The following is a 15,264-nucleotide window of genomic DNA, read 5'->3' as shown; positions in this document are numbered from 1 at the left end:
AAATAACCACACCATGATTATTGGGTTTAAGTCTGTCTAAGAATTATGGTTTTTTTTATAGCCCTTTGTTTTGGAGAAGATAGAGATTCCACTGTCTGTGTGTATATGTGTGTGTGCCCCAAGTTGCTGAGAATTCACCTCCGCAGATATATTGAATATAAAATGACCCCCTAAAACAAAAAAAACATATAATTCTTCAGAATAATTCATAATGTTCTGTGCTGTGATGTCACATTTACATCTTGAGTTTCTTCCTCATAAAAAGCATGTAACTTGATTTTGCTAAAATTCTTCCAAATTTTTTTGTTTTTCTTGGCTTTTAAAAATTTGTCACCAAGTCATTTCCAAACATTTCTGATCTTTGTTAAATATTCAATCTAAAGAGCTTTTTTTTTGCAACCCAAAACAATAAACTGCCCTCATTTAATTTAGACAATAAATCAGATTACAAGCCAAAAGCACTTTGATGAACATCTTGCCTGTTTATAATTGAATTATTTTTATTTTGAAAAATGTTATCTGGGAGCATCACGATCGCGGATAAAGGAGCAGCCCAGGAAGTAAACACAGCGGCACATGGGGAGAGTGCAAATATTGATTGGTGTGAGACAGCGCCAGGGAAGACGGCGCGTAAGAGAGAGGCAGTCTGGTTAAGCTGTGTGATGGAACCGGACTGCTATCTTAAATGAGGAATCCCATATGAAGGTCTGGATTAACCATATTTAATCCCTCATCAAACAGACAATAACAGAACAGCCTAATCCTTCCAACTCTCAGATTAGCAGCGCTCCTGCTCTCGTCTTGGAGGCGCAGTAGGGGACGGCGCCGGCCCGTCGAGCTCTCCTCCACAATGACCTCTGGATGAGAACAAGCTTACAAGCGACCAGCCGGAGGCGCGTCGCAGCGGCTGCTAGTCTGCAGCGCTGTAACTGAGAGAAAGTTCTGCGGAGAACTTGGGAGTCACATGTTGGCGTTGTGTCTTTTCAATGTATCACTGTATGAATGGAATTGTGTACGATGAATGGAGAGCACAAAGATAAAGTTGCTCGCGGGCTCCTCACTCGATTGTAGTATAAGTGGTAATTAGCGATGAGATACGGGGCGTAATTACTGTGAAGAGCGGGTCCCCTGGTGTAAACAAATATGTTCATCAAGCAAATACGGGATTACTGCTCACTTCACCCCTTCACACGTCTCGCTCACTCGCTTGGTGTGAGTGTACGCAGAGATGAGAAGAAACAGGGAAATAAACAAAAGTGCTGATCTTGGCCTGAGCAGTAAGTCTATCCTCCGATTAAAAAAAACATTATTTAAAGCGGGACTTTTTATTTCCGTGTCTTCAACCCTTTGATTCAGAGCTGTAAACGTCTTGCCAGTCGTGTTTGGCTGCCTGCAATGTTGAACAGAAGCACTTGTAGATGAAGAGGCTTAAAAGAGTGGAGAGTGCCACACATCTTTCTCAGTTACCACATCGCTTCCATGTGTCTTTCCACCACCGGATGCTTTTCTCTTCCCTGCTCAGACATGTGGTGGTGTCCGACTGCAGACTGTGAGGTCTGGGGATTTACTGTATGGTAAGGGTCCATTCTGTAGCGCAGAATTGGCCAATAGCGTGTTGTTTCCTAAGTGGATACAGCAACATTTTCCCTACTGGTTTGCTTTTAGCGGCCGTCATTTGAGCAGAGATGTTAGGGTAAGATGGGTTTTAAAATCCTGAACAATAATAGCTGGCAATTCTAGATAATTTATAGTGCAACAAAAACAAGATCAAGTGTGTTGATATCTTGACTAACAAAAAGATTGGCGATGATCGATGTCAAGAATTCATTGGGACAATTCCTAAAAAATGACAGATAAAATGTTTGAGCATGTTTGTATTAAGTATTCCTAGAATTTTTTTTTATTGTTTTAATGTCACTGTAAAGAACTCTGGCCTGCCTCCTGCAACGGAAATAAGAACTGGACCTTGACCTTTTCTAAGGGACTCTGATATCGACTTGTTTATTCTACTTTCTTCTTTTCAAAGAAAGGCATTTACAAACAGATTAATAAATTTGAATTTTGTCCACAACTTGTTCTGTGCTTGAACATTTGGCCTCTTGTGTTATCAGATTTGACACCTCTGTGGTGGTAGCTGCAGCGGAAAATTCACCCAATATACTGTATATTTCAAGATTCGGCATGTTGGAGCTCTAAAATATCATCTTATGGATGAGTGTTATGCATGGTTATTTGACATATATGGCTATTGGTGCCATTAATCTTAAGCTGTGTACATGTTTCTAAACTATTTCTACATAAGACCCCTGTATAGTTGTGGCCTGTGTTGGGTGATATATGAGCAATATTAAAATGAGGTGTGTTAAATTAAATAAGCTTTGTTCTGATCTTCAGCTGTGGAGGCTCCGCTCTGTCAGTTAGCTTGAAACATAAATCAGGCTCTCTATATCACAACCTAACAGCAACACATGACGGCGCAGCGCCATCTCCCTGACAGCCTTGTGTCTGTCCTGTAGGTTCCACACCTCCTTCTACATGCAGGTCAAAGTCCGGCGACGTATGAGCAGCATCTGCAGATATCTTTGGTGGTGACATCAAAACAACCAGTGATATTTGACCTGCTAGTTTTATCTTTATCATAGTTTGCAGTTTGACCACACTGCTAAAATTTTGATCCAAACTTGAGTCGACGAACTCCACCCTTGTTAGCCGTGTGAATGCTGAGCCGCCGTTTCGCCCCTTGTTAACATAAGCGTGACGGTAGAGTGGCCTGTTGTCTGGAAGCCTAGGGGCAGAGAAGGTTTTGCAGGCCTCGACTGAAACTCCAACTAGGTACGCAAACCTGCGGCCCTGCGGGCAGCCGGCCACCATGTCCCTGACCCTGTTGACCTTTCACCGTCCAGGCTTGTTTAACTAGCGCTGTCACCTGTCACCCACCTGAGTGGTCAAAGAGGAGACGCGACACATTGAATTAGTTTGAAGAGTGAAATGTGAAAGTAACTTTTAAAACAGAGCAGCTGTCGCCTCAATATAGTTGCAGATTCTCTCTGTGTATTAGTGCTACATTATTCTACTACATGTAGGGCACCTGCAGAAACACAAACGCCTCCAAACAAAATTCACACCCTATTTATATTTCATTTCAGGCTCAGCTCAAGTTTTTTTTTTTTTTTACATAGTGGAGCGCCTCTAATGTAAAGCAGATGCTCGCGTATATGGTGTGTCCTAGTTCTGCTCTGTTGGTACCGTGGTGGCATTCCTTTCCTGCTAACTTATATTTCAGATTTTTACCGTTGATGGAGAGTGTTTATGTGAGAGCGGCGCTGGGCTCAGGCAGGCAAATCTTGTACTCCTGCCAAAAACTGTAATGCAGCCCCCACTGATATCACTTATTAATATTTAACCGTCCACTATTAAAGTTTAAGGTTGTTGAGATGGAGCTGGGGGGTAGAGAGGCTACTTCATGATCACTGGCCATGCAGGACTGTAAACATGTTCACGAAAAATCCCCTGACAGCGTTATAGCGAGGATTTAGAGGCCCAGAGGCAGCGGTGCGTGAGGCGGCGCCGGTTCCCAGACCAGATGCACAGTACACGCTTTCTGCTTGTCCGCGTAAAACCTCTTGATGAGTCGGATTCAGACCAGCGACAGTATAAATATTATGCGCGTCTCGTAAAGCAACAATCGAATCCGTGTCATTTCGGGAAGTGCCGCGTCGTAACGCAACAACTTCCTGTTGACTGTTTGGAGTCCGGGAGTCACCGGGGTCCGGTGAAAAGTCCGGCGTAATTCCTTTTGTCGTAAAACTCCTATACGTTTACTTTTATTTGCCACAGTAAACCTGCACTACAAGACAAATAAAAGCACCATATGGTTTATTATACCGTATATTCCACACAGAGCTATAAATACCAACCTGTCAGAAATATGTATCAGTCCTTAATGCCGCAGATGTTGGAATTAATCAAGGTAAGCCTTGGAATATATATTCATGAGTGGTTGACAAAGGCAGTAAAAAGTTTTTTAATGACAAGCCAGGTTGTGATTCAAAAAAATAATTCTGTGGCCTTGTCAATTTTGGCTGTTTTTTCCTCCGTGCTGCGATAAAATGAGTCACTCATCACTCAGTTGTTTTTCATTCTTGACACCTTTTTCAAAAAGTTTTCTTTTTATCTGTTCTTTTCAGCGAAAATACCTGCTAAATAATGTGCACAATTAAAACCTGACTTTGAGTCGTGATTCAACCTGGGCAAAGTGCGGCATAGGGGCCACAAGCGGCCCTTGGACTGTACTGATGCGGCCCTTCTGGAGACTTTAACAATTTTAATTTTGTACATTTTTTGTTTGGCCATTGTGAGTTCAAATGAACTAAAATTTGTTTTTTTATTTCATTCTTCTGTCTTTTAATTTTTTTTTCTTTTTTGAGTATTTCCAGCTCCTTAAAATATATTGAAATTAAAAATATGTTTTGAAATGTATGAGACGTGTTGGGAAAAAAAAAAAGAAAAACACTATATTGAAAAAAATTAAAATGTATTTGGAATATCCTCACTGTTCACATTTCTTTTTCATTTTGTTTTCACATCATGTCAATAATTTTTATAATTTATCTATTTTCTCTAATCTTTATTTGACTTGATGTCACAGTCACAATCACGTGGCCTCTAGTATGTTTTGTAATTGAGCATCAATCCCTTGAAATAAAGTAAAATAAAATAAAACAAAATATTTTATATTGTGTAATATTTTTTTGTACGATTGCTGTGGGTGAATGGCTGCTGGTCTTGCATGTGTCCGGCAGGTTATAACATGGGCTCACCCTCTGCTATTTTGTGTGATTCCTGCTCATAGTTTCATGCGCCCAACATTCAAGGTAAAATTCAGAATTTGTAGTAACATGTAGGAACATTCCACATTTGCCAAACGCATTGCTGGTCACCAACAACAACAACCTGCGTGATATGGAAGTCAGGATCAAATAAATGGGAATTGTATCTAACTAACTAACTATTACTAAGCTATTGTCATTTAACTTGACTCTTCAGTTTCTTTTGCGACACGTGTGAAAAAGAAAGAGGCCGACAGACTCTTGTTGCAGCTACTGCAAGACGCCATAGTCTTTGCTTTCTTCTCGACAGGCAGCATATTTGTCTCTCCATACTTTAGTTAGACTGTGCTGTCTTGTCAGAATGATAACGTATGATACCACATTAAAACTTGAACAGTTATTGTCAAGACTTTTATAAGTAAATTCATGTGGGTCAAACTTATGGCTGCGGGCCAACTTTGGTCCACAAGTCATTTCGTCCGGCCCGTGAATTAAATACCAAAGCAGCAGCAATGACTAGTGGAGAAGCCTTGAAGCAGGGTGATTTGGTGAAAGGTGGTGATGAAAAGCTTCTTTAGAAATAACAACAATTCACGTATCGTGACTCTCTACACAGATGTAAAGATGCTAATTTGCTTCATATGATAAAAATGCAAACTGTAATTTTGTGCGAAACCCCTGACGTTGGTGGTTCTGCCATATATGAAATGTAACTGCTTAAAACAGTCATGATTTTTTAGGGTAGCTTAGCACTCCAATTTCCTCCCGTAAGATTCGTGTCAGTATTTCACATATCAATGCTTTATAATCTTCGAGATTTTCCTGTTTACCAAGGTGGACAATAATGACCGCCATGGTCCTTTGTTGAAAATGTATTTGGCCTGAGTTACTCACTGATCTTTTTGACAAGTGAGAGAAAGAAATTAATTACTACTTAAATGAAAGCACTTCCTGGAGTTCCATTCCTCCAACAAACCTGAATCCCCATTGACCTTTTGAGGTAAGCAAGTCAAACCAAGGTTACAGCAGAGAGACACACTGTGAGAGGCAGCTATGTTCCAATGCGCTCATTCGTTCTATAAAAGAATAGGCTTGCTGGCTAAAAGTGAGCATGAAAAATGCCCCACCTCCACGTTGACCCATATCATCCATTATATGAGGTGATTATGAGAATAGAAGTGCCTTATGGGTAGCCACAGTTCCGGGAAACAATAGCTCACTGTCAAGCTCAATTTTAACCGTAGGCTGACCAGCTTTATTACAGTCTGATTATTGAAAATGTACTGGGGACTCACCTGCCACTGGAACAGCGGCTGCTTCAATGAACTGCTGTAGAAGTCAATGACCTGATTCAATTTATATTCAGATAAATGTACCAACAATTCGCACCTAACCAGAGAGGTCACGGCCTCAGATAGAGAGCAGCTGAGAGCCTTTGTGAGAGAAGTGTCCGGATCATGGTCCCAGATCATGAGACCGCTCCTTCACGCTCACTCCAAAAAGGTGTCGAAAAGTGAAGGTTAATCTGCTTTTTTGTCATGGATTCTCATACATATGGATCATAAGTGTCCTGCCAAAATAACTGGAGAACTGACATCTCCCCCAAAACCGATTCTTTTTAATGAAATCGTCTTGAATGCATATTCAGGTCTGAGTGTAATTGTGTCCAGGAATTAAAGCAAGTTGGCCGGCTTTATCTTAATAGCTGATCTCAGGCCGGTGGGGCGGGTATTAAGTCTGTCAGTGGCAGCCGCGGCGCTCAGCGCAATCGCAGCTTTGCTTTCTCTAGCGTGGCCTACTCCCGTGACCGGCCCAGAATTAACTGGTGACGCACACACACACACACACACCGCAACCTGCACTTACACAATCCCAAACACACACACACACGCCTCAGTGAATTCCAATATTAATGTTCTTTCATTGATATTGCCAGTGTAATTATATTGAGTTGATTGTAGGTCTGATTTGTCTGTAAAATACCTCTTAAATACCTAAATAGCAACCGTCTGTCTGTTACAATACATGCATTGAATATTTGATATTAAAGTGAAGAGACAATAAATTATATAAATGTGTGTTAGAAGCATTAGAATCATGTTTATTTTCCTGTCATCTTAGATTCTCTATTGACAGGCTTCCAGTGACAAAAATGTGGGCACGTGACGTGGCCTTTTTGAGTATATATATGTATATCTATATGTATATCTATATCTATATCTGTATCTGTATCTATATATATATATATATATATATATATATATATATATATATATATATATATATATATATATATATATATATATATATATATATATATATATATATATATATATATATATATATTATCAAAGACTCAACTCTTAATTTTGCCCATCGCCCAGGCTCATATGTCTGAGCCACGGGGACATTTTGGACAAAGAACGCTGGAAAGAGAGAACAGAAAGACAACTGGTGAAGTTCGTGGATGATATGACTCGGGTCATGAGGACACAGGAAGAAGAAGAAGTGCATTAGGTCATCTCAAATTTTATAACATATTTATAATTTAAAAGAAAACAAATGAAACATAACTCATAAACTCAATTGTTAATATCATAAATTATTTTTTAATAAATAAGTGTTTTGATGGACCAAGGTGCACCTTTTCTTTGGATGTGTCATGTGTTGAAAGGTGTAAAGTTCTATGTTTTTAATGGATTTATTCTGGTAAATCATGATGGGAATTTTTGTGGAATATTGTCGGAATGAATACAAGTCCCAGAAAATGTCCAGCTTTAAATGTTTATGGATAGTTTAGAGCATTCTTGAGACCGTTGCACAGCAGCTTGTTGGGCGCTCTGCTCACAGCTTTTAACCAATGTACGGTAGAACTGAAAACACAAAAGTTTCAGAGGCTCTGACTTTGGAAACAACTCATCCTCACTCTCTTGGAGTAGCCACAGGACATCTGCGTCCCATACTGTTGTCAAAGGCAGCCTTCTGCATTGCACGTAAAGGCGTAGGCGTTTCAATGGAGTAAGAAGCGCTTTCCTTCCTGTGTAGTGTTCTGGGGTTGGAGTGAGGATTGCGCAATGTTCAACCTCTATGCACTGAATCACATCAGATGTCAGTTGCTATTCAGAAAGTCACTGTGACGGAAAACCATCCTTTTTATGTGACGCTCAGCTCAGGATGTGTTGCGCAAGGCGAAACATGTGCTTCAAATGTAGACCTAATGCCTGGATATGCAATGCTGAAGGCTGCTTTCAGCGTCAGTACCGGACGCAAAAGTCCACTTTCCCAAACTCCATGCATTATGTGAGTATGTGCTGCGACCTTGGGAAGCATATACTTGACTACATAGTCACTTATTGTACAGACACCTGTGCCCAGCACTGTTCCAACGCACATAGTACTTGTCATTGTTTAACAGTATTTGAGGCTTTAGCGACTTCATTTTTCAACTTTTTTCATTGTGTTTTAACTGATACTGTAAACTCGTTGAGTGCTTTGTGTTTGCCATTGCCAGTTTTGTGTTCAATAGTTTTTGTGTCTCAGGGATGTAACCTGTCAGGAAAAGGCGCTGGGTATTGAAGATATTGAGGGTAAAAGCTTCTTCTTCTCCACCGCGCTAGTCGCCCCACTTTATTCCACGCAAAGTGACTTGAGAGTAACTGGCGCCAGTGATAACTAGTAATTACATCCATTTAAAATGTGCATTATTTTAGCTCCACATTGAATAAACTAGTGAGGCAGAAAATTGTCCAGTTTTATCCTCTCTGTCATAAACACACATTTTTGAAGGGAAGCACTTATTTCTGACAGTTTTATCCTTCAGTGAGGCTAAACACTCTTTAGCTTTTCATATTAATTGTCACAGAGACCGAAGTGGACGGGCAGAACAGTGCAAGAGAAACTGAGGGCAGAGCTAGGAATACCTGCTATTATATCGCGAGCAACTGAACTTGACAGAAGATTCATCTTTTGGACTTTGTATAAAATATTTCTAATATTTCCTGGGTGGGATGTGTTTTAATGGACATCTGCTGTCTATTCAATGGGAGGACTTTCTCTCAGACTGGTGCTCTGTCCTCCTGTGTGTGGACTCATTGTGTGCATTTGGCACAAAGGGCGATAGGAGTCTTTAGAAAAGAGTGAAGCTCTGTACAGATTAGACTCCATTAGCATTTAAGGTACAGTCATAAATTCCTCCCAAAGTGGAGAGGAGAGTAGGGACAAATGAAGTAGGATTAATAGGGGAGCCAGTCCCACTGATAGTGGGGATTGGGAGGCAGGGTCACCTTGGGATAGACAGGGAGTGTGGAAATTGTGCTCTCGAAGGTTAGTGGAGAAGGGTTAAGAAAAAGGTAAGATAGACTTCGACAGACGAGACGGACATATATATTCTTCTGTACAGTCCAAATGTGACAAAAGCAGAACAAGGGCGGAAGGTAAAAGGTGAGAGGATGAGGCTGAAGTCATGCGACGGAAACAAAGTGGGTTTCGTTTGTGGTCTTTTCTCTGGCTGAATTTAGATCCCTAATGAGGTCAGAGGATGGAGATAGAAACACATAGGGGTGTAGGTGGTCCATTCAGGTGACCCTCAAGGATTCAACATATTGGGGCTGTATTTTTGTCATGGAATTGAACACCAGAGGGTTTTTATAGTTAGTGAGGCAAACCCTTGAAAACCTTACACACTTGAATGTCCTTTTACTGTTAGACCCTTTAGCTTGTTGCTCCAGTGTTGTGCATTTAACTTTAGTAGCTTAACAGTCGGCACAATGTTCTCATCACATTCCATCTTCTGAAGTACGTTTGTCGAGACACCTGCGAGTCAAAAAAAGCAAACACTAAGCTTCATGCTGAATCAGTGTCTTACAGATTACTCAAGGGAAAGTTTCACTTCCCCCTGATCTTCGGTCTAAAGTGACTTTCATCCAACCTGCGAGGTGAGGGTGAATATCTGCCTTTATGCAGCTTAACTCTCAACCCTGGCAGTAGCAGGGACAAGGTGACTTACAGGTAATCTATAAGTATAAGGAGCCAGGCAGGCGGCATGAGCTTTTATTGGATCTCTGATACGACTCTGCCCCAACCCCGGTCCCAGCTTTGGCCCTAGATTGGGCCGACCAAGAGGAGGTCTTTGTCGCAAATGGCTCCAGACAGCCGCGATGACATCCTCCTGAAATCCACTTTTTCCTCACTCTAAGTCTGGACCTGGAGAGGATTGAAGCTGACAGTGTCTCTGTACATTCAGCAGAGGGGAAAGTGAGAGCAGAAGAGTTTGAAAAATCGTAAAGGGATCTATCCGTCAGAGCTTAAGGAGTTTTCTAACACTACATTGACCTTGAGTGGTTCCCATTGATTTCCAGTAACGTCTCCCAAACTGCGTCGCGAACCCCGCCGAGCACTGCGGGACACTGATTGGGAACAGATTTCCCAAATTCCGATAGCGTGCCACCTGCCTTGGATGATGGATAGTCCTCCGGTATCCCATCAATCCTTACCTGCTGCTGCGGAGGTGACACCTGGGCCAGATTTATCATCATATACGACATCAGGTCGAGCAGCCAATTACAAGGAGTCATTCTAAACAAAAGCCCCTCCCCTTAGGAGGGCGACATCCCGTTTGGAAGCAAATTTATTATTGAAATATGACAGTAGCGGGACAAGTTCTGAAAAAAGAGGAAATAGAGAAAGGATTGCTGTCTAAACAATGAGAAGCCAAGTTTTGGGGATGTTTCCTTCTTGTTCTCGTCCTCATTTCACCATCAAGCGTTGCTATGAGATACTGCCATGGAATCTTCTCATGTAACATGTCATTCAACTTTTCACCAATACTTTAGTCTGAATGTTCAGAACTTGGGCTGCACATTGGTAAAATCAGATACAGATACTGATACTGAGGTGACGTACAGGAAATGAAGAATCTATACCAAACTTGTATTTCTTTGTTGGGTAGAGACCACACGGATCCAGTGCTTTCAGTCATCACTATCTGATCACCGGCCAACTCTCTCATGCCTTATCAAGTACTTCAGTAGCTCAGTGTTCAATTGTAATAAAAGCCCAAACGTGAGTTGGTAAACACCGGTGTCTCTTAACGCAGTCAATTCATATTGCTCATGTTCTGAGGACAGCCGAAAAGAGTGCGTTTTTTTAAACCTGCACAGAAAACCATTGGAAAAGATGTGTGGCTCTGTATGGATGTAGCCTAAAGCTCCTTATATGCTCTTTTTACGTACCAAATTGTTCCCGTCCGCTTCAAACAAAGTTACTGATCACATACTTTCATGTGTTCTTTATGATACACTCCAAAACAAACATGTCGACTGTGGGCGAAGTATTGATAACGCGGCTCTTGTACAAAAGACGCAGCATTGTAGGAGGCGGTGGTTGGCGAGGCGATAAAATACGCCACGACTGGAGGACGGAGAAGTTCCGCCATTGTTATGTCGTCTTTGTGTCTGATTTGAGCTACAGTATGTGTCGGGTAGTGAGCGGAAACACTGCCCCCATGGTTTCCGGGGTTACTGCTCCGTTTGGTCTGTATTTGGTCATAATTCTCTAGATCTGTACGAAGCGTCTGTTGAGCGTAAATGGGCCTTAAGTGCGACCAACCTCAGACAAAGAAACCAGCTTTAACTTCGGCGTCACCCAGTTCCAGCAACATCATCCATCGAGAATTGGGATATCCAACACATTCTCTCACCCAAAACTTCAACGACTGAGTTGGACGGCTTTGTTCTGCCTTCCTCACTCCTGCTTGGAACCATACATGAGTATGGAAACTTCTTACTCCACTGATGCACCTATGCAGAAGGCTGTCTTTGTTGTTCACATAGCACACCAAAGTACACTAGCAAGTAGTTGCTATTTGACAACGTGGGTGTGAGAATAGACAGATCAACTTCAACCGGTGTTTTTGTCTCTTTCTGATCGACTATAAGAATGATCCTGCAAGTTTTTGTCACTCACAGTAGCACGTCAACATTCAGGCTCTTTTGACCTGTACTGAGAAGATGCATAAAAGAACTACTTCATGCTGATTTTCGAAGTTGTGAATTCCTATTTCCTCTCTCTTCCTTAAGCATTCAATCGAATAAGTGCACATCATATTCCGCATTTTACCCAGCAGCTGCGATAGGCTCCACCCCTCCCCACCCTTACAAGCCAGAAAACCAAAGTGAATTATTCTCCACTCTATCATTCAAGACAAGGACATGTTTATGGTTTTGTTTAGAAATATCTGGTCAACACCCCACATTCATTCAGCGGCATGCAACAAACCATAAGATCTTTTTTAATCTCCCTAAACTCATGGAAGCAGAAGAGGGAATCACAGAACCATGAATGCACTAATTTGATTAATATCCTTCTGTTTCTGCGACTGATTTTATGACCAGCTGAAAACCGTCTGCTACTTTTATGGCTATTAGACGTCACGTGTGAAGTATCTTCTACCCACAGCTATTTTGCTCATTGCTTTCGGTTAACCCCCCCCTTCTCCACGAAATGAAATACCTCTCCGGAGAGTGTAGGGTTCACTAGACAAAGAGGTCGACCACCTCTTGTTCATGGCAACAAACGTCTAAGCAGATGAAATTGGACCTGGCAGTCGTGATAATGGGCCTGTGTTGAAATTACTTTCCCTTTCTTCATTTGACCTGCAATCTCTGCTTGTCTTGCCCCTGGTGACTGCGCCACCCCCCGAACACTGGTCCCTGGATTTCACTTGGATTTCGACGCTGGTTTCTCCGAGGCTCAACAGGCAGAGGGCTTTGGCCCTGTGTAATCCAGCCAGCCCTTTTTCATTAGCCATGCGCACTAAAGAGCTTAGCAGCACAGGCCCATTGCAGAGGGGGGAGTGAAATAAATAAATCAGAAACATCACATATTCGGCAGACTGCTGGACCCGCTAGTATTTACGCTCCGCGTTACTCCGCGCGCCTCGGCACAGCTCTGCGTCTTCATCTCTATCTTGCAGTAGAGCCCAGAATGGATTAGAGATGGCATCAATGGGATGAGACGTATTACCAATCGATGTAGAGAGAGTGCGGCTTTGTTCTCTAAAGAGGAAAACTTCGGATCTCGCCAGTGCGTGATGCCAAATACGAATGATTTGCAGATGAAGTTGTGTGGAGGAGTGAGGACTTTCTATTCCCTCCCAGTGGCTTTCTTCTGCATGAGTTCTTTCACAACTAGAGCTGGGGTTTAATCACTTAAGTTGCGGTTTGTCTGTATTGTCTTAGAAAAACGTAAGGAGCTGCAAAGTAGCTTTGTAGTGATCTGGGTGAGAGCAGGATAAACAAACAGATTGGGGGAAACCTGATCAGTGTTAGTGTGGAGGTTTTAGAAGAGGCACTGATGCCTTTTGCTTGACAGCCAAGAACACCATTCTACTGATGAGACGCAGCTTGAGACTGAGCATCCCTCTTCATCCCAGTCGGCGAGTTAAGATTTGACTCTGGATTCAGACCTGAAGGTGTTTTTTAGGTGGGGGGGGAGGGCGTCTTCTGGAGGTCTACACATGTTGTCAGCTAAGGGCAGAGGGTTTTGGGGGACCGGGGCAGAGGCTGTAGCCATATTTCTTCATGAGGGCGACAGTGACAGAGGGGCGACGAAATGAATGGCCTGTCAAAAGAAATGAGAACGAATAGTTCCGTAGTAAGAGGACCCTTCAAGCATCAAGGGGCGGTTCGTGAGCCAGAGACCAGAACCAAGAACGCAACTTGCTTCATTGCTAACAAGTGAACTATGTGGACATCTTTGAATATTAATGAGTGGCTGTGTTTAGAGGACGTATAATAAAGCATGACACTGTTATTTGTATTCACCAGACTAGAGTTTGGGGGATATGTGACTCGAGAATGAGGTAAAGCCGTCCATCCTCGTCCGCTTATCCATTGCCCGGTCGCGGGGGCAGCAGCTTCAAAAGGTCATGTGAAACGCACATCTCCTGGGAAACATCCACCAGCTCCAGCTGGAGGATCCCAAGATGCTCCCAGGCCAGTGAAGAGATACAAACCTGGTCCTGGGTCGAGCCCTCGGTCGGTCCTCCCAGCTGGCCATGCCTGAAACACTTCCAAAGGGAATGAGGGAAATTTTGTTTGGAATATTGTTTGTCGGATGAATTCTGCAGAATAGCACTTAATAACTTTTTTTCCTTATTTTCCGTGATTTTTGTCTTGAGATTAGGAGCGTAGCATAGTGTCAAGTCTGGACATGTAGTGACCAAATCTGAGTATTTGAATAGCATGTCATATACTAAATGCATTCATCATTTCAATTATTTTTTTATGATAAGCACCTTGAACATGAGAGCACCGGGAATAGATGAGTTTCATATCAACATGATCCAGTTGTTGCACTATTTATCTGCAGTATTTTCTTTTGTATTTGGGCAAAATATGCACAAGAATTCTTAAAATTCGTTAGAAAAAAAATTGTCAAACACTGTGAAAACCATACATTTAAGCGTTAACAAAAAAGCTTGTCCTACCACCCAACTCTAGACGGGGTACCCGCCAATGTCTGAAGAAGAGTCATCGGAATTATTATTTTACTTCCCGCTGTAGGAATAAGCCAAGTATTGGGCTGCGAGCTCCCTCGCCCTCAGATATCCTCCAGATATATGGCACTACTGACAGCTTGAGAGGCGGCGTGAAGGCTGGAGGGACAACGTTTACTACCAAACCCTTTCCTCCCTTCAGAAACACGTCCCTTTCCAAGCAAAGAGCTTTAGCCAAATCAAGACTGGGGGAGATTATTCAGTCGAATTACAGGGCGAGGAAGAAGTCAGACGGGATTTTATCCCCAGTGTTAAATTTGAGAGCCCGTTTTAACCATTTTCTCATTGGAATAAACTCTGAAATTGTAATCAGAGTTTTAAAATGAAAATGGTGCGGCTTACTGAGAAGGAAACTTATATAAGCTCAAAGTAAGTGCACCATTGGCATATGGATAATTGCCTATGAGGGATTTCAATACAAATTGAGGCTCAGGAAGCGGATAAGCAACAGGAAGAGTGTCTGTGCGTCTGTGTAAGCATCCGAATCTACTGTGAGTGTGCAGGAACCATGACTAACTCTCACTAACTCTGTTTGGGCATTTTTAAGGGAAGGCTGGGTGGAGACTTTTTTTTCTCTGGCTACTGTGGCTCCAGTTTTCATCCAAAAATCCAAACCATGGTCATCACAAAATGTCTAAAATAGACATCGATTGCCGTTCCCGTCTGTGCTGGCTTCACCTCCAGTTTCATGGCTGTTGTTTTGACTTTGATCAAAGCTCCAGATGAGGCGCGGTGTCCCACTGTGATCTTCAGACAGACACAACATGTCAAACCCTCCATTTAGCAGCCAGATTAACACTTATCCCAGCCCTCCCCAGGCTCCCACGCTCCTCCTTCCTCTCCCTCAAAACCACATTTGATCAACATCTCATTTCCACA

Source organism: Synchiropus splendidus, chromosome 14 (genome assembly GCF_027744825.2).
Source record: "Synchiropus splendidus isolate RoL2022-P1 chromosome 14, RoL_Sspl_1.0, whole genome shotgun sequence".
Taxonomy (NCBI): Eukaryota; Metazoa; Chordata; class Actinopteri; order Syngnathiformes; family Callionymidae; genus Synchiropus; species Synchiropus splendidus.
The sequence above is the reverse complement of the archived record's forward strand: the minus strand, read 5'-3'. Positions refer to the sequence as shown.